The sequence below is a fragment of the Bactrocera dorsalis genome, chromosome 1 (genome assembly GCF_023373825.1).
Source record: "Bactrocera dorsalis isolate Fly_Bdor chromosome 1, ASM2337382v1, whole genome shotgun sequence".
NCBI classification, from domain to species: domain Eukaryota; kingdom Metazoa; phylum Arthropoda; class Insecta; order Diptera; family Tephritidae; genus Bactrocera; species Bactrocera dorsalis.
The window spans coordinates 86796490-86818653 of NC_064303.1; the positions used below are offsets into that span (position 1 = coordinate 86796490).

The 22164-nt window shown below is 38.7% G+C and overlaps 1 protein-coding gene across 3 annotated transcripts in view; it reads left to right on the plus strand.

Annotated features, from left to right (window-relative positions):
• Positions 1–22164, plus strand: part of LOC125775789 (uncharacterized) — a 162221-nt gene that overhangs the window by 52320 nt on the left and 87737 nt on the right. For 2 of the 3 annotated variants that reach the window (XM_049446579.1, XM_049446580.1), the window contains exon 3: positions 9371–9398. The exons of the other annotated variant lie outside the window; for it this stretch is intronic. The gene's annotated coding sequence lies outside the window, so the exon portion shown is untranslated. The remainder of the gene's footprint in view (positions 1–9370; positions 9399–22164) is intronic. 3 annotated transcript variants of the gene reach the window in all.

Sequence of the window (22164 nt, forward strand, 5' to 3'; positions counted from 1 at the left end):
GTTATAGTTATATTAAAGTGAATAATCTTTAAAATAAAACGCATTCCTCTTTAAATCCGTAAGTGATAAACCTAAGGAATAAATAACTGTTTTCTTATTCGATGACCAAGTGTGCTATTTATGTGTCCATGGCTGTATGTATTCATATGCACTTCTTAACAAAGTTGAGGGAATAAAAACACAAGAAAATATGTGAACTTCGGTTGCACCATATACCTTTCATAAATAAAAACGTTTTCATACAAGAACGAGATTTTGGTCGGGCTGTTGTCTTTCTTTCCATATTATAGCGATTGGATAATAATACCTGCCAAATTTCTTGGAGATATCTCGTGAAATTTTAAATTTTTCAGTTATGATCAATTTTGTTTAGCGATGAGACCCGTTGTCGGAGTTATGTAAACAATTGGGACGAAGAGCAACCTGAAAACGATTCAAGAGCTGCATTTCATCCACGGAAAAAAAGAGTTTGGTGTGGTTCGTGGGCAGGTGGAATCATCGGTCTATATTTCTTCAAAAATGATGCCTCCGAGAAAGTAACTGTCAATAACGACCGTTATCGCGCCATGATAACTGACTATTTCATACTTGAAATTGAAGCTTGTGATCTCGGCGGCATGTGGTTTCAATAAGACGGCGCCACTTCCCACATATCGCAGGAATCAATGGATTTATGTAGAGAACAGTTCGATAAACAGATAATTTCACGTTTTGAGCCAATTGGTCACCAAGATCCTTGATTCTTTTCTGTGGGGATATGTAAAGTCTAAAGTCTATGCGGGCAATCCCACTTCGATTCAGGCCTTGGAGCAAAACATCACACGTGTCATTCGCTCATTCGCCCAGACGAAATGCTCGAACGAGTCATCGAGAATGGGACTCAACGAATGGACCATCTGAGATATAGTCGCGGCCTACATTTGGAAGAGATAATCTTCAAAAAGAAAATGCCAAAGAATCTTATATCGAATGATAATAGACGTTCCCCATTAAATTTGAGGTTGCTGTATTTTTGCTTTAAAAAAGTAGGGAACATCGAAATGGATCACCCTTTATCATGTATACACGTACTTACTCGCCATAACAAAATAAAAGGAATTTTCTTTTCAAAGCGGCACGCACTGGCATTACCAATCAATGGGGCGAGCGGTCTTCGCCCACACAAACCCATGTAGTACCCCTTACATAATAATCTGTGCAACATGCGAGCCATACTCGTCTGCAGTTGTGAGATGGAATCTCGTCAGAACCAACTACGTTGATTTTACAAAGTGTATGCACTTGAAATTGCGGAAAGAAGAAGAATGCAATGAAAGAAGTATTAATTTTGTCCCAGAATCTTACACTTCCTGATTGAAGTTCTTATGGCTATATGCTTATGCAATAGTGCAGTGGGAACAAGTGCAGACATATTCACATATATTTGTATGTATAGATTCAGGCGTAGAGGATGGTGTTGGCGAAATGTCTCGTTCGGCAAGTTCGATGAAGCTGGTTTTGCATTGACAGATGGAAGATGTGTGTTCATATGTATGATGTATGTGTAGCATGAACTCCAGATTTTAGTGTTAAAGTTGACGACCTTAGAAATGAAGTTTGTGCTTCTAACTTCGTTGCAATATGCTCAAAAAAATTCCATCGCATGTGAGTACATAAATATGTGGGTTAGAGGAAAGACGTTGATCCATAGAAAGCCAAGCCTAATCAAACAGTCAGTATAAGGGCGGTACTTAAAATTTACAAAATTTGTAAAATGTAAATATTGAATTCTAAATTCTATATAATTCTTTTATAAAAAGAAAATTGCTTGATGAAACGAAACATTCAAACTTTTGCCAACAAAAAATTAAAATACGGCATTTATTTTATTTAATTGTATTAGTTTTCTTTCCCACATATACATGTTTTGGCACACCTTAATCTGTTTACACATGTGCTGGTTGTCAATTTAAACCATTACAGTTGTATTGGCCTTTTACGGTCTCAAATTTAATTTGGTTTTGTGGTGATAAAGAACTTTACAAAAGAATGAATAAGAAAAGAGCGACGGTCAAGAAAGTGACCACAAAAACTAATGACCGACCGCATCAATCGTAGTCATGCCTGAAAGATTATGTAACAATTTCAAGGAAATATTCTTACCTAAACGTTTAAGTAAAGGCAGTTGCTTTCTTTTGACGGAGAGAATGTAAATGTCGCCGCACATAAAAACAAGTTATCTAACAAAGAAAGGCTTGCCGAAATTACTTAACGGTGTTGGATATAAACTTTAAACGACCGGAGACAGATTAGTGCGGAGATGTGAATGTGCTGAGAAGTGACAATCTTAATAATAGTGTAGAGAGGCCGGGAATGCAATGCCTGAGAACAATACATTACCTTGAAATGGAAGAAGAATGTAGACAAATTAAATAGATGAAGCTGTTCAAGTCGTTGAGTTTTTTCGCAACTTTTTTACGATGAAGATTTTTTGCGTCTAATTTTGGCGAATGAGAAAATGGAAGTGAGATTCGAAACAGTTATAGTAAGGAATTTTTATTTTTTAATTTTTATTTTATGATTTTTGAAAGAATGCTAGTCTGGTGAAAAAGTGTGTTGATGAATAGATGTATAGTATTTGAAGAAGTCCAAAACATGACCATTGCAAAATGTCTCTTGATGTCTTCTCATGAGTATCTATAGAGAGGTCTGATTGCTTCCAGTTAGTTCAGGAGCATAGTGAACTCATTTCCAAGCAGTTGACCAAGAAAACATCCATGCGGAATTCACCATCTAAGTACAATAAGATAAAATTCCTGCAATAAGGTGACGACATATCACATTTGGCCAATCAGAATTTTTACGTGACTGAATTTCGACTATCATTGAACGCTATTCAAAGACAAGCCATTAAACATTTCCTCCAGTGCATTCCGGTGAAGTTAAGCCAACACTTATTGCACGAGCTGCATCGTAGAATCATAGTTAATTTTGTACAATTACTTTACACAACTTATACAGGTTAGGTGAGTTTAGTTTGGCAGGCTTGTGAGTTACGCATAGACCAGTTTTTGTCCTTAGCGACGTTAGATGGAGTGTTATTATCTTCAGGATCTTCTGATTGTCAGCGCTTGACGTGAATTTCAATAGGATCTGAGGACTTACAATCGACACTTCTTCCTGTGTTTCATATCGTGGAACTCCTAAATGTTGAAATCGTTGCTCCATTGTTTCTCTGGTACCTTGCTCCTGACAATTCTTGCAGTCATCTGGATATGTTAGACCCATTTGCAGGTATCGCTACCAGACTATAACTAGTGAGTATTCTAATCCTGTTCCTACAGTTTCTTCTATCAACAGTAAGTAACAAATTTGTCTATTATGGATCTACTTCTTCGTAGTTTTATTTATCCTGATAAATCGTGCCATCGAACTTCAACATTCCTTCCCATGCTCTAGCCCTGATCGTTGTTAAGATAATGCTACTTATACAGACTAGATCTTAAATGTGTTATGAATGCAAAGTCACTAATTACCTCGTTACATACCCTTTAGTGGGTCACCAACTCAACTAATATCCCTTTTCTATGGTTCGACCCCGCCGACACAGATCGTTTCCTGGGTATCGTTATGCGTCTTTGATGATAGTTGAGAAGTTGATTTCTTCAAAAAGTCAAGTGTTTAAATATTTACATATAGTCTACAGGATACATTTGGTAGTCTCACGTAACCCATGATAGCATTTTCAATGCTCATCATCTTTCAGATTACTTTAGTTTGAATTAGTACCTATTTGTATACCCTGAACTGGGTATATTAAATTTGTCACCGAGTTTGTAACTCCCAGAGAAACGCGGAAACTCTATAAAATATATGTATAGTACCCAAAGATGATTCGTATGATGAGCTGAGTTGATTTTAGTTAGGTTCGTCAGTTTGTTCGACCGTCCGTCCGTCTGTCTGTATGTATGCGAACTAGTCCCTCAGTTTTTGAGACATCTTTACACACATTTTTATCTTCCCAAGAAGCTGTTCATATGTCAGAACCGCAGATTTCGGACCAGTAAAGCATTTAGTGCCATACAAACTGAACGATCGGAATCAAATTTGTGTATAGAAAAGAGTCTCATTAGGCGATATATCTTCACTAAATTTGGCATATGTTATTATATAAGGCAATAATTCAATCACTATAGCATTTATCTGCCATACAAACTGACAGATCGGAATCTTTTGTATCTGTAAAGGGTATTATAGATTCGGTTTTATCTTGTTTTGAACTTATGATTAACAATATAAAATACGCCTGCCCCTCAATAGCCACGCGTTACTCATGAATCATCTATAATTTCTAGCTGAAAGCACGAACTGGAATAAAAAACGCTGCATGGCAAAGTGAGTGAAATGCAAAATAATATTTTATTGGTTCATTTGAAGACTGAAGACCACACACAGACACCGGCCGGCGTCGGTTGAATATATCCACTGCTTATGGCTAATACTTAAATTACGAATAATGTATGCAAAAGAGTTAAAAAAATGGCAAAATAAACACAAAATGCGGGGAACAATGAGCGCTCATTCATTTCATCAGCTTCGTTCATTGAAAAATTAGTGCTCTTTTTGCGCTTCCAATGGATTTCGCTATTTTTTTGCGATTTCTTTTGAATGCAATTGGAAATTTAATCTTTTCAGACGAAAAAGATGTTGGACAATAACAACAATGAGCAGTTTAATGTTGATTATGATGGATCCGTTGGGTCCATGGCGTTTCAGCGGACGTTTGAAAGTTTCAATGAGATTGATTTCTGTTGCTTATTGAAAGTATAGTGGATATTTCAATATCAATTTTTGAAAAAATTACTGAATATAATACTTAAATAATAAAGAATGTTTGGAAATAGGCACTGAAATATACCAAAAAGGTGCTCAATTTACTATAAATAACTGTAAATCACAAGTATTAATTTTGTGCTCAACTAATGCGAGTCACCCACGGCTCGCATAAATCGGAACCTTGAACTTGACTTGGTAATCGTGTTCAAGCCACTTTTCATCGCAACCCGTTGTGTGGCACACAAATTTATTATGGTAATTTACGGTTACTGCGACGCATTCGAGCGCCTTGTAAGCACCTAGCGCCGGACCATCACCGCTGTGTGCGTATTTTTTATGGCGATAATCTCTTAGAATTTAATTTCGCAGAACATTGAAGCTCGTTGTCATAAATAAGCGACTTCCTGTCGAAGCTATCGAGTGTCTAGCGAAAATGCAGCCCGCGGTAAAGAGCTCGGCAACTGGCGGCTGAGTGGGTAGTGGCGCGCGCCAATTCAAGCCGAGTGAAGTGTGCGACAAGCGCGACTGGGAAACTTTGCTTAGACTCAAATCATTTATAAATATTTATAATGTGGGTACGAGTATGTTAATATGTTTGTTTGTGAGAATATCTTGAATTTGCGAATTTTCGCTTCAGCTAACTTGAAAGGCAGCGCTGTTGATTTCTTTGTGAATCTATATAACGGGTGATTTTTTTGAGGTTAGGATTTTCATGCATTAGTATTTGACAGATCACGTGGGATTTCAGACATGGTGTCAAAGAGAAAGATGCTCAGTATGCTTTGACATTTCATCATGAATAGACTTACTAACGAGCAACGCTTGCAAATCATTGAATTTTATTACCAAAATCAGTGTTCGGTTCGAAATGTGTTTATCGACAAATTTTGTTCAGCGATGAGGCTCATTTCTGGTTGAATGGCTACGTAAATAAGCAAAATTGCCGCATTTGGGGTGAAGAGCAACCAGAAGCCGTTCAAGAACTGCCCATGCATCCCGAAAAATGCACTGTTTGGTGTGGTTTGTACGCTGGTGGAATCATTGGACCGTATTTTTTCAAAGATGCTGTTGGACGCAACGTTACGGTGAATGGCGATCGCTATCGTTCGATGCTAACAAACTTTTTGTTGCCAAAAATGGAAGAACTGAACTTGGTTGACATGTGGTTTCAACAAGATGGCGCTACATGCCACACAGCTCGCGATTCTATGGCCATTTTGAGGGAAAACTTCGGACAACAATTCATCTCAAGAAATGGACCCGTAAGTTGGCCACCAAGATCATGCGATTTAACGCCTTTAGACTATTTTTTGTGGGGCTACGTCAAGTCTAAAGTCTACAGAAATAAGCCAGCAACTATTCCAGCTTTGGAAGACAACATTTCCGAAGAAATTCGGGCTATTCCGGCCGAAATGCTCGAAAAAGTTGCCCAAAATTGGACTTTCCGAATGGACCACCTAAGACGCAGCCGCGGTCAACATTTAAATGAAATTATCTTCAAAAAGTAAATGTCATGAACCAATCTAACGTTTCAAATAAAGAACCGATGAGATTTTGCAAATTTTATGCGTTTTTTTTTTAAAAAAGTTATCAAGCTCTTAAAAAATCACCCTTTACATACATACATATATGAATACCACATTTGGCTTATTTTTCTTCACATTTGCTCGAAATTTTATTTCTCCCACTTTACTGTGGTTGAGTGTAGCAAACCTAATTTAACGACCGTATGGTTTGGTTTTAATTAAAATCGTAGAAAAGCCGAACAATAAATGAAGCTGCGTCGAAGACGAAAATAAAATGTTGGCGTAACTTTTAGTAGAATGAGTTGACCGAAGCAACCCAAACCGAAAAAAATAAAAAAACTGTAATGACGTGCTGGCAATTACATTCCTGGCAGTTAAAAGAATATAATAGTGCTGCGGTTCGAGGATTTGAATAGCATAGTAGACTGCTAAATATATGTATGCATATAAATATATGAATATGTAGTCTTACTGCGGAGAAAATTTTCATTCTACATTAAGAGATGAGTGAAAACGCTTAACTAACCTCGTATCTACTGTCATCAGTTGGGAGAAGTCGGTTGTACTAGGAAGTTTCGAAAACTGTTAAGATATATAAAGTTTTTCGAAAAATCAATGATGAATGAAGAGGCAAGACAAAATCTCTCCTGTCATCAAACAAACAGTCGTCGCACTTGCGATTTGGCTCCCACTTCACTGTTGACGGTCATAACTTTGAACTCGTAGATAATTTCGTCTATCTATAAGCCAGCATTAACACCAACAACAACGTCAGACTCGCAAATCCAACAAAAAAATAACTCTTGCTAACAGGTGCTACTTCGAACTAAGTAGGCAATTGTGAAGTAAAGTCCTCTCTCGACAAAGAAAGACCAAATTACAAGTCACTCATCATCTCCGTCCTGCTATAAGGTGCAGAGGCATGGACGATGACAACATCTGATAAGTCAACGTTACGAGTCTTCGAGAGAAAGGTGCTGTGGAAGATTTATGGTCCTTTTCGCATTGAAAACCGCGAATAGCGAAGTCGAAGGAACAATGAGCTCTATGAGGTATAGTTCAGTAAATTAAGAGACAGCGGCTGGCTAGGTCATGCCATCCATATTAATGAAAACACTTCGGCTCTGGGACTATTCTTCCTCTTCCTTTGCTTCCACCGTTGGGTATGCCAGGTGGAGAAGGACCTGGCTACACTTGGAATGTCCAGTTGGCGCCAAAGAGCAAAAAAGAAGAACGACTGGCGTGCTATTGTAAATTCGGCTATAACCACGTAAGCGATGTCTACGCCAATAAAGAAGAAGAACCAATTTACTATCGAACTCAAATCAAACAAGTTCTGAATTAAAAATATATTTTGGTGGTTGCACAATTCCTACAGGGTATTTTCCATTTGACGGCAACGTCAAGGGAAAGGATAACTAGAATATAATAAAGAAATGCTGTACGCGCATAAATTATGGGTTGAGGTTGTAAATTGCCACAAAAATGAGGGGCTAAATATATTTGTAGGAATGTGTAGGTAGAAATATAAATGCACATTTGGCCCACAAAAGCCGGTCAAACAAATTAAAAACGGTAATGTTTTATGACCGTTATGCATATAAAATATAGCTGTAGCTATAACTTATTTTTGAGATTTTTGAAGGATTTATTGCCGTTTACACATTTTCTCGTAATATATTTTGGTCTAAGGTATTCTTAAATTCATTTTTAATATCTTAAATCAATGTTAGTGATAGTGGTTACTGCGGTTTGGCTTTACAAGGGTCAATTGACAAATGTGGTATTCAAAATCACCAACATTATAATTGGGGTTTGCTCAAAATGTGTTAGATGTTGTTGTTTGAAGTTCGCACCAAATTAACTACTAGCAACTGTAGAGATTCAAACAGAGTTTGAGATCAAAAGGTGTTTGTTACATACAGTCCTACGGATCATCCACGTGTCTTTCTGAGCTTTTTTCCAAGTGTAACGGTATGAAGTACGCGTTAAGATACAAATCTGTTGGTTGGGAACATTTGTTGTGAACGAGCCTTTATTATTTCTGTTTGGTTAGCATGACATCTATCAAACATATTCAATAACATTACAGTGAACTTGAGTAAACAGCATCATATTTTTTGATTGTGTTGAAAATGTCAAATTTTGTACCGAAAAGTGATGATTTGCGGAAAGCATTACTTTTTTGTTTCAATTTGAAGGAAAGTGCTTCAGAGTCCCATCGAATGCTTGTCAAGGTATCTATCTGATCATGCTCTTTCAGAAGCAACATGCAAAAGATGGTTTCAACGATTCAGAGATCATGATTTTGATGTGAGAAATGAAGAACGTGGAAGACCACCAAAAAAGTTTGAAAACGCCAAACTACAAGCAATATTTGATGAAGATTATACTTTGAGTCAAAAGCAAATGGCAATCAAATTAAATGTTGTACAAAAAACGATTTCAGACCCTTTGAAAGCTATGCGAAACGTCCAGCCAGTGTGGAAAATGGGTACCACATGAACTGCATGAAAGGCAAATGGAAACCCGAAAAAACACATGTGAAATTTTGCTTCAAAGACGCGAAATAAAATTAGTTTTACTTCGAATTGTCACTGGCGTTGAAAAATGGATTTATTTTAAGAATCCTAAACAGAGAAAATTATGGGTTAATCCTTGACAACCATCAACATCGAGTGTAAAAAGAGATTGATTCAAACAGGCAATACGCTGTGTTTGGTGGGCTCATAAGGTGTGGTATATTATGAGCTCTTAAAACCTATTGAACCCCTTAATACTAATCCGATATATATATGTACATATACGAAACCGCTTCATGGAATCTAAAAGCAGCTCAGGTTACTGCAAAGCCACTTTGGATCGCTAATATGTCTCAAACTTTTGACAAGTTTGTATCAAATATTTTTGGTTTAAAAATAAACATTATATTAAAATTGGGTATACCTATTATAATACTCTAATTAATACTGTAGTTTGTTGCAAATTTGTAGCTATTAAATTAACGATCTTTTCTGTTTATTTTTTAGAACGCATCAGTATCTTTCCACATCACATGTAAGTACCTTATATTTATATTTAACACCTCTAGTAGATATTTCCATTTTATTACACCGTCATAACCTCAAACATTCACAATACGTAAACAGTACAATTGGTCGAAAACGAACCCAAATGGTTACTCAACTTCTTAATTTTTTACAGAGCTCGTTTATTAGCTATATTTATGTATGTATACGTAAGTGACGAGTTTATACGTTGACCGCATGATTCTTTGGGCGTTGGGCAAAAGTACCGAAATGACCAGACGGTTAATGATAAAAATGTTCAGTTATGACTGCAGCTGCAATCTTAAGTGCTGAAGTCATAAAATCATAGAGGAAAAGAATACTAGCTTTTGCCGATTTAGCTGCCCAGTCACTTTAGGTCTATAATATTCTAGACTCCATGACGTGATTGCAGAGATTGTACAGATGAGCAAATTGCAATAAGCTTTTAGCGAAGGGCTTGTTATTTTATTTCAGCCGTTGAAAATATAGAAGAACAAAGTTTTACATTTACTTAACTTATTAAAGTTGGGATGAAGCCCATGAGGCTGGGCAATGTTACAATCTAAAATAAGTTGGAAAAATTGCAAACTTAAATAAACAGAACTCCCAAGAGGTTCTACAAAAATTACTTTGGAAGTATGCTCAAATGGAAAGATATGAATTTACTTATGAAAAGTAATAATGAATTTATGAAGTAGAAGGCAATGTCGCAGCCAAATGGCTTATGATTTCAGGGCATTGGAGTATAATTGGACGTCATTATGGGTATGATATCATACTCGACCTTGTTAATGAAATCTAGCAATGCGACCGAGAAAAGTAGGTTTATGAGGAACCTTTACATTTTGTTCTGTGATGGATAGTTCCAACGGTTTTAATCTACATAGAAGGATCGAAAGGTGAAATAGTAATCCATACACAGAAGGTAGCTTTAAATGTAATAACTACATTTCGGTTCTTCAGATCAAAATCGTGAGCAAAACAGAAGCTGCCAAGTGTGATTCTGGAGTAATAAGTAAGTCAATACATGTTATAGTGGATACCCAAGTCGTTATTAAGGCTATCTGTAGCGCCAATATCGGAGCTTAAGCAATTTCCCTAAGCGAACCCAGGCCATTCAGCTGCTTCAAGTGTTGCTGAAGCAATGGACCCTAGAGGAACACCCCAGGTCTTGGAATACTAGTAACACTGGCCATACCACAAAGTTACTTTAGAATAGTGTTAATGGTGGACAAACCAAAAAACTCCTAATTTTATGCAAAAGAGAAGTAATATTTTAGGAGTCATAAAAAGTCACCTATCCTTAAGACTCTACCTTGAGAAAATGGAAAACTTGAGTTCGGCGGGGCGCTTAGGCGTGGAGGATAATAAGACGACTTAATTTTATCTTTGTGAACACCCAGCCTTCAGCCGAATGAGTCGGGTATATTCCGATCCTCGGGTGGACAAAATTCGAATTTTTAATAAATACTCAGAGTGCTTTTCGAGTCTTAATGTTGCTACCACCCGGGAACACCATAGGCCTAATGAGGTGTTAAGTGCGGCTGCCTGTGGTCTGGCCCACAGCCCCTACCTTTTCAACAATCAAATGGTCTCCATTTACTTGAATGTTTATCGTTAACATGAAAAAAAATTTCAACGCTGTATGTATGAATTCCATAATTAATCATTTTGCACATTAGTTTGTGAATACTCATTACTCTCTAAATTAATATTTTTTCGTTTAAGACTTTTTAATAAATTTGCAGTCAAATTCACTTGAATATAACCCATATACACAGAGTATGTATATATGTGGTTGTGAACATATGTGAGCAGTGATGCATGCAAACGAATTCCATTTCACTCAGACGTGAGTTCAAGGCCAAGCTTTTCAAAGTTAATGACTCGCTTGCTAATAAACTCTAATACATACATACAAATGTATGTGATATTTAAAATGCACAAGCCTTTATATCAATATATGAACTTACAAACTCGTAAAAAAATATTTGAACACCAAATATATAATAATTGTAATCTTCAGTCCTTTGTTGTTAAAAAATATTGAAATGTTATAAGTAAATAAATAAATATACACATAACCCACAAATATTATTCATATACTGTGCTCAAAAAATAAGGTGACATTGTATTTATTTTGAAAATTCTTTATTTATTCTTCCAAATCAATTTCATCTCCTTCAAAGTAATCCCCTCCCGATGCAATGCACTTATGCCAACGGATTTTTCAATCTTCGAAATACTGGCTGTAGTCACTTTCCGGGATGGCCTTCAGTTCCGTCCTCGCTGCGGCTTGACGTCCCCGAAGCGGTTTTCAGGTGAATACGATGGCTGTAGAACGATATGGGTTGAGTTTTTGGCGAAATGATCACGAATTACGAGGGCAGTATGGGATGGTGCATTATCGTGGTGTAAAAACCAAGAATTGCCTTTCCACAATTCCGGCCTTTTTAGGCGGATAGCGTTACGCAAACGACGCATAATGTTCAAATAATATTCCTTGTTGACTGTTTGACCGGTTGGAAGGAATTCATAATGCACAACACCACGATAATCGAAGAAAACAGTCAACATGACCATGAATTTGAGCGACTTTGGCGCGATTTTTTGGTCTCGGCTCTCTTTTGGCACGATAATGCATTTCATGATACCCTGGTAGTCGGAAAGCATCGTTTCACACACTTCAACGCGACGCCTTTTTTCCAAAAAATTCAATGTTTTCGGTACCAGTCGAGATTTGACGCGCTTGAGGCCCAAACAATCCTTCAAAATGGTATTGGCTGAGCCTTTCGATATGCCAACTTCATTAGCAAGGTCTCTAATTGTTAATCGATGGTTTTTCAACGCCAAATTTTTGATTTGTTGAACGCGAGCTTCGTCGGTTGAGGTTGATGGTCGCCCTGGACGCTCTTCGTCTTCGACACGTTAACGGCCGGCTTGGAACTCATTATAGCACTTGTAAACGTTTTTTTTAGACATAGCCACCAACCAAAGGCTTTCTGCATCATCCTCAACGCAAAAAACGAAAAACTCACTTTTAGCAGCTCACAAAACGACACGTATGTATCTCAAACACTAATGAATATTTTGACATGACATTTTACATAAATGTGATTGACAGTATTACCAACCTAAAAAAAAAAGTAATTCTCCAAATCTTTCGACGCGCGCAGTTTAAATTCAAATGTCACCTTATTTTTTGGATTCCAATCCTCTGGTTGCAATTTTACACTATAAGGTATTTCCCTGGATTTGATTCTTGCGACTTGGGAGGGTATGAAATATTTGATCGCACCCGAACTTAGCCATTCCTTACTTATTTCATTATCGTATTGTTTTTATAATAACCGCTGTGATTCACATAGCTTGCTCATAATTGAAATTGAAATAAACTAAAGTCGCGAAAAACAATTTTTAGAAATGTTATCGCGGACTCCGTATTCCTCAACAAAATGTTATATTTATTTTCTTTATTATTATATTAAAAGTATGAATATGTAAGAGTATTGCATTTATATATAGAAATCCTGGTAAGTGATTAAACTCCCTCTCCAAACTTTTCTCAGAACTCTGTTTCAGAAGATCGCTATGCGCTCGAAAACTTGATACCCAAATCAAAATTTTGCAAATTTCTCACAACCAACCATCAATTTTTCAAATTAGTGCCAATGAAATTTATTGTTATGTGCTTTTCAAGAAGAAATAAAAAGAAGAAGAAATAAAAATTTAAAATTATCGCCAAGAATTTAGTTCTTCTGTGAAACTAAAGGTTTTAAAAATGATTAACGGCAGGTGAAACCCGCGGTAAGCTCGAATAAGTTCGAGAGGTCATATCTTTGACCACTTTTTGAAGCAATTGGGTAGCTATGTCAGATATAAAGAGCTGAATATTCTCTTCAAAGGCATCAATCATCTCGAACTGATCTAGACAAATTACTTTACCTAACCCCATAAAAAATTTCCATTAAAGTTAAATCGCACGATCTTAAATCGCTAACACGCAGCTTCCTTCAATAAATTGATTGTTTCGTTCGCCTGTGGCAGCGTCGCCTTGTTGTACTCGTAATCAAAGGTTGTCCACATCAACATCCTCGTAGGCGAGAAAGCGTCATTGACCTCGGATCTATAGCATTCTCCGTTGACTGTAACATTATAATCGGCTTCATATTTGAAAGAAATATGGACCAATGATTCCTTCTCGTAGAGAACGCCAAAGTCTAACTTTGTTAAGAGTTAACGGCGTCGCGCGAAGCAAACAACAATTAGTTTGTTAGTAAATGTCCACGATTTGTAAATGACGTTCTGAAGTAAGTCAGTCATTATAAAACGTTAAACTAGATTGACTAATAATCAAGTATCAACTGTCAAAAAGACCAAGCAAATATTTTCTCACTGAAAAACACCAGTTTCTTCATTAAAGCGATAAAGTTGCTTCTATCTCTATTTGGTTGGTTGAAAATAGAGACACAAGAGCACCAGACTGTAGGCGGCCGGATTAAATCATTATTAGGTCCATCGTGCTCCTGGATGGTAGCCAAATTGAGCCTTATCAAAGGATTTGGTAAAATACATAGTTTTTTCACACTAGCTGCCCAATGTCTTTTAAGTTCCAACGTCTTGTCATCTTGGAAGCCGAATCCACTTTTTCAATTTGATAAAGGGAAGGACCCTTATAATATTATCTTCATTTTATTATACTAGTTTATACCCGTTGGTCGTTGGAATCACCAGTTTTTGAAGGTTGCTTTTAATCAAATCAAAAATTATGTTAATATTATATTTTATTATATGTATTATGTTTTATTCGTCGCATCGGGTCATGCTATACCTTTTTGGAAAGCTCATTTCACGCGCTAACAGGTGTTTGATTGATTGTCGTCTCTTTTAAGTCGTTCGTGAGTTATAGCGTCGCAAACATGGAGCAAAATAAAGAGAAAATACGGCATATTTACAGTACAGTGGTACAGTAGTAGTACTACGATAAAGGCAAAAATGAATCTCAAGCCGCCAATAAAAAAGTGCAATTTATGGACCCGAAACAGTTTCCATTTCCACCGCACAACGATGGTTTCAACGTTTTCGATCTGGTGTAGAGGTGGTCGAAAATGCGCCACGCTCCGGAAGGCCTGTCGTCGAAAATTGCGATAAAATCGCTGAATTGGTCGAAAGAGACCGGCATAGTAGTCATCAAACCGTTATAAACCATTTGAAGAAGCTTGGAGTCACTAAGAAGCTCGATGCATGGGTGCCACACGCAGTTGCAAAATACCGCAAGACTTTTTTGACAACCCAATATTTCCTAAGTTTTGGTTAGCTTCTCGCACTTAGTGGGTAATTAAAAGTTGATGTGCAATATATAATTGTAGTGTTGTTATTGTTTGAGTGATGAACTGTTTGAGCAGTCGGTGTCTGGTCACGGGAGTAATAAATTTCTTTGTCAGCAGACTACTTGCATGTTTACTTGTTATTGTATCTCTGAAATTGCTGGCCACAAATGGAAGCTTCAGAGCAAAATACGATGCATTGCTGTCTGTTGTCTCTGTAGAGTGCTCTTTTAAAGGGTGATTTTTTAAGAGCTTGATAACTTTTTTTTTAAAAAAAACGCATAAAATTTGCAAAATCTCATCGGTTCTTTATTTGAAACGTTAGATTGGTTCATGACATTTACTTTTTGAAGATAATTTCATTTAAATGTTGACCGCGGCTGCGTCTTAGGTGGTCCATTCGGAAAGTCCAATTTTGGGCAACTTTTTCGAGCATTTCGGCCGGAATAGCCCGAATTTCTTCGGAAATGTTGTCTTCCAAAGCTGGAATAGTTGCTGGCTTATTTCTGTAGACTTTAGACTTGACGTAGCCCCACAAAAAATAGTCTAAAGGCGTTAAATCGCATGATCTTGGTGGCCAACTTACGGGTCCATTTCTTGAGATGAATTGTTGTCCGAAGTTTTCCCTCAAAATGGCCATAGAATCGCGAGCTGTGTGGCATGTAGCGCCATCTTGTTGAAACCACATGTCAACCAAGTTCAGTTCTTCCATTTTTGGCAACAAAAAGTTTGTTAGCATCGAACGATAGCGATCGCCATTCACCGTAACGTTGCGTCCAACAGCATCTTTGAAAAAATACGGTCCAATGATTCCACCAGCGTACAAACCACACCAAACAGTGCATTTTTCGGGATGCATGGGCAGTTCTTGAACGGCTTCTGGTTGCTCTTCACCCCAAATGCGGCAATTTTGCTTATTTACGTAGCCATTCAACCAGAAATGAGCCTCATCGCTGAACAAAATTTGTCGATAATAAAGCGCGAAACACATTTCGAACCGAACACTGATTTTGGTAATAAAATTCAATGATTTGCAAGCGTTGCTCGTTAGTAAGTCTATTCATGATGAAATGTCAAAGCATACTGAGCATCTTTCTCTTTGACACCATGTCTGAAATCCCACGTGATCTGTCAAATACTAATGCATGAAAATCCTAACCTCAAAAAAATCACCCGTTACTTACACATACCCAAAAAAATACCCATTTATATGGTATAAGTATTAAATGTATGTATGTATGTTTACTTGAGCTATGAAAATAAAATGATGAATTTGCAACATTTGCAGTCAAAAAGCTTACAACGAATTTAATATGCAAAAAATTCGGCACAGATGTTCATTAACATAGCTGCAGGCGATAAATGCTGAACAAAGCGAATTTGGCAAAAAAAAATAGCAAAAACAAAATTGCAAAAAACAATAATGCGACTACAATAAAAGCATAATTTGAGAAATGCTAATTAAATAATATAACTTGCGTATTAATTACAATTTTTTAATTTGGAGAAATATTCACGGTGATTAGGTAAATATCACCATATAAAAAGTAATGATAGAATCAAAACATTTCCATTTTGACCTCAAACAATTATTAAACAACTTTCCCAGCAACTGGCAGCCAATTAATTCTACGCCAACTTTAACCCTGGCTCTCATGTTCAAGCACAATTTCCGGAAAATATATAAATAAGCCGCACCTGTGCAAAAAATAATAAAAAAACAGCAACAACAATTACAAAATATGATAAATAAAAGCTCAAGAGCGTATTTGAACACACAGAAATTGTTCATTCACGCTCGCACGTCATTGTTCTTAGATAATTCATACTAAAAAGGCAATGATGTCAGACTCCGAAAGCAACTGCGCCGCCTCCGGCTATCTATTCACACGATTCACTCAAAGATGCGCCGCTGCTCGAGCGCGCAAAAAAGTTAAAAAATTAAACACGCTTACAAAAAACCGCTTGAGCAAATTCGTAAAGGCTGAAAGTTGTTATTGAATCGTGTTCAAATTTATTTGTATGCACACAAGTTTAAACAAAGCGACAACAAATATGTACTTATGTACATATATAGTATATACAGGTACGAGTACATTGTGTAGAAAAATATATTTATTATACCCTAAACTGGGTATGTTAAGTTTGTCATGAAGATTGTACCAGTCAAGAGGAAACGTCGGATACCCTATAAAGTGATCCGCTTGCCGAGCTGAATTGATTTATTCACGTCCGACTATGTGACGTTTGGTTTGTATACGAGGGCTGCTATATATATTTCTGGCCTAATAATGAAAAAAAGGAATATTTATCAACGAAAATGGTTTTATTGTTTTTCAAAATATTCTCCATCAAGATTTATGCACTTTTGCATGCGTTCAAACCAATTTTCGAAGCACTTTTTCCACTCCGATTGAGACACCTCCAAAACATGGTTTTTGAATGCTTCAACAGCATCTTCTGGCGACGAAAATCGTTGACCACGCATTATTTTCTTGATGTGTGGGAATAAAAAGAAGTCATTGGGTGCCAAGTCAGGGCTGTACGGCGGATGACCCATCAATTTGACGTTTTGGCCGGCCAAAAAGGCGCTGCCTTGAGCCGATGTGTGAGAGCTCGCGTTGTCATGGTGCACAATGATTCGTCTTCTCTTGTTCGTTTTTCGAATTTCTCCGAAGACTTCAGGCAAACAAATGGTGGTGTACCACTCAGAATTTACCGTCCTACGTTGCTCAAGCGCAACAGTCGCCACATGACCAGTTTTGCCGAAGAAACAGGAGACCATTTGCTTCGAAGTGCTTCTTCCACGAACAACTTTCGTTGGATTTGGCTCGTCTTGGAAGACCCACACGGTCGATTGCTGTTTTGTTTCGGGCTCATACTTCTTCTTTACTGGCGTAGACACCGCTTACGCGATTATAGCCGAGTCAACAACAGCGCGCCAGTCGTTTCTTCTCTTCGCTACGTGGCGCCAATTGGATATTCCAAGCGAGGCCAGGTCCTTCTCCACTTGGTCCTTCCAACGGAGTGGAGGTCTTCCTCTTCCTCTGCTTCCCGCGGCGGGTCGTACAGCTCATCGTTCCATCGAATGCGATATTCGCCGTGGCCAACGCGGAAAGGACCATAAATCTTTCGCAGAACTTTTCTCTCGAAAACTCGCAACGTCGACTCATCGGTTGTTGTCATCGTCCAAGCCTCTGCACCATATAGCAGGACGGGAATTATGAGCGTCTTATAGAGTTTGGTTTTTGTTCGTCGAGAGAGGACTTTACTTTTCAATTGCCTACTCAGTCCGAAGTAGCACCTGTTGGCAAGAGTAATCCTGCGTTGGATTTCAAGGCTGACATTGTTGGTGGTGTTAACGCTGGTTCCTAAATAGACGAAATTATCTACAACTTCGAAGTTATGACTGTGACGTGGGGGCCAAGTCGCGAGTGCGACGACTGTTTGTTTGATGACAGGAGATATTTCGTCTTGCCCTCGTTCACTGCCAGACCCATTTGCGTTGCTTCCTTGTTCAGTCTGGAGAAAGCAGAACTAACGGCGCGGGTGTTAAGACCGATGATATCAATATCATCGGCATACGCCAGCAGCTGTACACTCTTATAAAAGATTGTACCTGCTCGATTCAGTTCTGCAGCTCGAATAATTTTCTCCAGCAGCAGATTGAAGAAGTCGCACGATAGGGAGTCGCCTTGTCTGAAACCTCGTTTGGTATCGAACGGCTCGGAGAGGTCCTTCCCGATTCTGACGGAGCTTTTGGTGTTGCTCAACGTCAGCTTACATAGCCGTATTAGTTTTGCGGGGATACCAAATTCAGACATCGCGGCATAAAGGCAGCTCCTTTTCGTGCTGTCGAAAGCAGCTTTGAAATCGACGAATAGGTGGTGAGTGTCGATTCTCCTTTCACGGGTCTTTTCCAAGATTTGGCGCATGGTGAATATCTGGTCGGTTGTTGATTTACCAGGTCTGAAGCCACACTGATAAGGTCCAATCAGTTTGTTGACGGTGGGCTTTAATCTTTCACACAATACGCTCGATAGAACCTTATATGCAATGTTGAGGAGGCTAATCCCACGGTAGTTGGCGCAGATTGTGGGGTCTCCTTTTTTATGGATTGGGAAGAGCACACTTAGATTCCAATCGTTGGGCATGCTTTCGTCCGACCATATTTTACAAAGAAGCTGATGCATGCTCCTTATCAGCTCTTCGCCGCCGTATTTGAATAGCTCGGCCGGCAATCCGTCGGCCCCTGCCGCCTTGTTGTTCTTCAGGCGGGCAATTGCTATTCGAACTTCTTCATGGCCGGGTAATGGAACGTCTGCTCCATCGTCATCGATTGGGGTATCGGGTTCGCCTTCTCCTGGTGTTATGCGTTCACTGCCATTCAGCAGGCTGGAGAAGTGTTCCCTCCATAATGTAAGTATGCTCTGGGCATCGGTAACTAGATCACCTTTGGGGGTTCTACAAGAGTATGCTCCGGTCTTGAAACCTTCTGTAAGCCGCCGCATTTTTTCATAGAATTTTCGAGCATTACCCCTGTCGGCCAGCTTATCAAGCTGTTTGTACTCACGCATTTCGGCCTCTTTCTTCTTCTGTCTGCAAATGCGTCTCGCTTCCCTCTTCAACTCTCGGTATCTATCCCATCCCGCACGTGTTCTGGTCGATCGTAACGTTGCGAGGTAGGCAGCCTGTTTTCTCTCCGCTGCGACACGGCACTCCTCGTCGTACCAGCTGTTCTTTTGCACTTTCCGAAAACCAATGGTTTCGATTGCAGCTGTACGTAAGGAGTTTGAAATGCCGTCCCACAGTTCCCTTATACCGAGTTGTTGACGAGTGCTCTCAGAGAGCAGGAGTGCAAGCCGAGTAGAAAATCTTTCGGCTGTCTGTTGTGATTGCAGCTTATCGACGTCGAACCTTCCTTGTGTTTGTTGGCGTGCGTTTTTTGTTGCACAGAGGCGGGTGCGAATTATGGCTGCAACAATATAGTGGTCCGAGTCGATGTTAGGACCTCGGAGCGCACGCACATCTAAAACACTGGAGACGTGTCTTCCGTCTATCACAACATGATCGGTCTGGTTGGTGGTTTTGCGATCCGGAGACAGCCAGGTAGCTTGATGAATCTTCTTATGCTGGAATCTAGTACTACAGATAACCATATTTCGGGCCCCGGCGAAGTCGATCAGCCTCAACCCATTTGGGGATGTTTCCTCGTGGAGGCTGAATTTACCGACCGTAGTGCCAAAGATACCTTCTTTGCCCACCCTGGCGTTGAAGTCGCCAAGCACGATTTTAACATCGTGGCGGGGGCATCTCTCATAAGTGCGCTCCAAGCACTCATAAAAAGCATCTTTGGTCACATCGTCCTTCTCTTCCGTCGGGGCGTGGGCGCAAATCAGCGATATGTTGAAGAACCTCGCTTTGATGCGGATTGTGGCTAGACGTTCATTCTCCGGAGTGAATGATAGTACTCGGCGACGGAGTCTCTCTCCCACCACGAATCCAACACCAAAGTTGCGCTCCTTTATATGGCCACTGTAGTAAATGTCACAAGGACCTACTCGTCTCTGTCCTTGTCCCGTCCATCGCATTTCTTGGACGGCGGTGATGTCAGCCTTTATCTTTACGAGGACATCTACCAGCTGGGCAGCGGCACCTTCCCAATTAAGGGACCGGACATTCCAGGTGCATGCCCTCAAATCATCAAAAGGGGGGTCTCTCGTCCGAGGCTGTTTTTTTCTTTTCATTGGGGGTGTTTTTTACGTGGCGGGTCCCAAACCCAGCGCACAACCCTATGCAGGGGATGTTTCGCCTTCTCACTTTAGCTCGCCTTCAAACGGATGTTCTTAGGCTACCCAGAGGATACTTGGTCAAAGACCGGAAGTCGTGAGCTGCTTGAGTCATATGTAAAAGAATCGTTTCTGGCCACTCCCACGTGAATGGCGATCAGAGAACTTTCCTCACTTGCGTGAACTTCTACACATGACTCCATCCCCGGGCTCATACGCATAGATCCATTATTCGTCACCTGTGACGATCTTATGAACGTCTTTTGAAGCACCGCGATCGTATTTTTTCAGCATTTCTTTACACCAATCCACACGAGCCTTTTTTTGAGGGATTGTCAAATTGTGCGGGATCCAACGAGAACAAACCTTTTTTACGGCCAGGTGTTCATGCAATATCGAATGTATGCTGGTGGGAGAAATGCATAGGCATGCTTCTATTTGAGGGTATGTTACATGACGGTCTTGCATTATCAGTTCACGTACGGCATCGATGTTTTCTGGCACAACGGCTGTTTTTGAACGACCTTCACGGAATTCGTCTTTGAGCGAGCGTCGGTCACGATTGAATTCGTTGTACCAGTTTTTCACAGTGCTATAGGATGGTGCTTCATAGCCATACAAAGATTTTAGTTCATCGATGCACTCTCGTCGTGATAATCCACGTCGAAAGTGGTGAAAAATGATCGCACGAAAATGTTCAAGAGCTAATTCCATTTTTTGGCCAAGATGAATTTTTTAATTCCCTGTAAATAAAACAATTCACGATTAAATGACAAAACGTTCTGAGTGATGTTATGCTAAAAAATGTCAAACCTTCCAATGGAAATGTCAGATTGCACCTGGCAACACTTAGTGCTGCCTAGTCCAGAAATATGTATAGCAACCTACGTATCTAGGCACCATTCCTATTGATCAATCAAAATCAAGTTCTTGTATGGAAATATATATATTTTATAGAAAATTAAATTTCAACTAAATTTGTGGTGTATGTATTTGACATTTATTGTTATAATCTTAAATAATTCTAAATCGGACGATCGTCGTGGTTAGTGGTGAGAGATGCGCACTAATGACTGATTCACATACAACTTTTGCTTCGCTTTGCTTCAGACTTCAGCTTTGACAGACAAGTTCGATATATGAATTCTTAAAGTTCTCTATTATATGCAGCGAAATCGATTACTCTAGAACCACCACATGTATCACTAGCACTACTAATCAACATATTTTTTTATTATTTTACATATTGGTGTTTTATGGGATGTCAATTGTCAGATTTTATTAAGAAATGTTATTTTCATAGTATTATTTCGACAAATACAAAAAAAATTATTTAAGGTATTTTCTTGTTTTTTTACTCACTTTTGGATTAAGTCATTACTATTATTTTTTAATGTATTTTAATTGTGATGTGTTTTTTATTGTTTATCTGTTTCCCCATTTCTTCATTTCATAATTCTTACTCACAGCTTGTTTTGCACTTAAACGTGACAATGACTCTAAATTTAGAATACTGTACAATGTGTATGAGTTCGTGCCCAACTTGAGACACGCTCAGGCATTTCATAACACGAAAACTACTTTTTATTTGTATTTATTTATTTTGACGTTGAATAATAAAATATTCTTATTATATAATTTGCTTTACGGTTGAGGT